The sequence below is a fragment of the Coregonus lavaretus genome, assembly GCF_964263955.1.
Source record: "Coregonus lavaretus genome assembly, chromosome: 34".
Classification (NCBI taxonomy): domain Eukaryota; kingdom Metazoa; phylum Chordata; class Actinopteri; order Salmoniformes; family Salmonidae; genus Coregonus; species Coregonus lavaretus.
In genome coordinates, this window is record NC_140021.1 from 35054678 (window position 1) to 35056683 (window position 2006).

A 2006-nucleotide genomic window follows, 5' to 3' on the forward strand; every position below is an offset into this window, starting at 1 on the left:
TACAAAAATCATGGAAATGAAATGCAAGCAATATGTTAGAGCATCCAAGTAGTGCAATATTTCCATCAAATAATTAAAGGTCTGTATTCTATTGTAGGGCCCACAAGACAACAAGAGCGGTGGTGGAGCGTGGCATAGGCCAGCTTAAGAGGCGCTTTCATGTTCTCCACGGAGAGGTGCGGCTGAGGCCTGAAAAAGTCAGCAAACTCATCATAGCCTGTGCAATATTACACAATATTTGCAAGGTTAGACAGATTGCAGAACCTCTGGAGGATGGCGATGAGGATGAGGATGGAGACAACGATGAGGATGGTGGTGAAGAAGATATTCACATTCCACAGGGGAACCTAGCCCAGAGTGGACTGCCTTACAGGGCAAACTTCACAAATTTACATTTCAGGCAAGCTGTAGCCCCATGTCATTTGAGAACTTGTGATGGTATTAAGAACTACCACAGTTTTACTGCACATCACCTGCAACTGTTAAATGCAAGACACAGAACACAATCTCTAAATGGTTTATTTTTTAGGTGTTCAATTTTAAGGCGGTAGTACTCCTCCTGAAGGGAAAGGACTTTTTTTTGTTGTTCAAACACATCAATTGTGAGTTGCAATCTTCTCTCCTGCAGGGATGCTGACGGAGCAGGTGCTGCGGATGGGAATGGTGTTTGATCCGCCGGGCTATCCTGAGTAGCAGCTGCAGATGGTTCAGGCGGCAAACTTGATGGGCCCGGTTCTTGTGATGGCTCCATGCTACAGAAATACATAGGCCTAGTTTAATTATTGTTTTGATTAAATTAATTTAATACAATGAGCATGGATAACACATGAAATGGCTTCTGCAATGAATAAACACTGTTGATATGAATAACCCTGTGTCCTACCTTTGCTGCATTTCAAGGGCCTGCATCATTGACGTGTCAATGCCTGTTGGCAGCCCGGTGACACTGACCTCAGAGTGTCCCAGGACTTGAAAGACAGTGTCGGCCACCTGGGACAGCCGCTTTGCAGGTGGTCCACCCCCTAGAAAGAAACAGTCAATGAACACAGTACTTAGGCATGTAAATTAACTTTGCCAGCAGGAGCAAATTGCCAGATTATGTGGTAGGCCATAGTATTTTGCTCACCTGTGAGTGAGGATTCCCGCTTGTGTGCTGCAATCTCATCTTTTGCCTTGGACTGCAGCACATACCACCTTTTCTCACAATCGTCGCCTGTCCGCACCACCAGTGGAAAAGAGGCATTGATTGTTTGGGATATTGTGTCCCAGGCGCGCCTCTTGCCTTGGCTAGTGACAGTTGGGCCAAATTTTCCTCGTAACATACCTTTATGTTCGTTCACCAACTGGGCCAGCAACAAACCTTGCTCCTCAGTCCAGTTCGGCTTGCGATTCCTTTTTTTCTCCATTTTCTGTGTTTGTAGGATATTTGTTAACAAGCCTTCATAAATAGACCAGCCAGCAATCACAGACATTGTTAAAAGCTGAGCTGTGTTACCCTCGTTAAGTTCACACTGAGTTGTAACGTTGCAATTTCTACTTCATTAAGGACAGCCCCTTGAGATAGGCCATCTTGTTTTCAATGGGGTCCATATGGAAGTGAAAGTACAAAATATGCCAGCTAGGATATTAATATGAGCAAATGAGACACAAATCATTATTTGAACAGGGTGTAATGAGCTTAAGTTTTCACATATTTTAGATTCTAATGTTAGGCTATAACCCCTACAGCTTACTATTCATTTTCCAGATATTTTCTTGAATGTGAAATATTATTTACAATTATAGTCTGCATAAGATTAGAGTGTATAATTATGTTTATTGATTAGAGGGTACATCCTTTGCTCATTATCACCAAAAGTTCATTTTCATCAAACTTGTAGGATCAACCAATCACGGCTTTTGAAATGATGACTCATACCTAGCAACGGGGTCAACCACACCTCCTCACTAAGATAGGATTTTTCATCCATTCCTGGCTCAGAGTTCACTGAAAATGTTCTGGAATC

General features: G+C 42.8%; 1 long non-coding RNA gene across 2 annotated transcripts; it reads right to left on the reverse strand.

The window, feature by feature from the left end:
- Positions 1–501: 501 nt before the first annotated feature.
- LOC311108945 lies at positions 502–1552 on the reverse strand. Of its 2 annotated transcripts, none has more exons than XR_014610560.1 (2): positions 884–1552; positions 502–752 (listed from the first exon to the last, which is right to left on the reverse strand). It is a non-coding gene; the product is annotated as an uncharacterized lncRNA (long non-coding RNA). The 2 variants fall into 2 exon arrangements; XR_014610561.1 differs by having other exon boundaries at positions 502–770.
- Between the last annotated feature and the right edge of the window lie 454 nt (positions 1553–2006).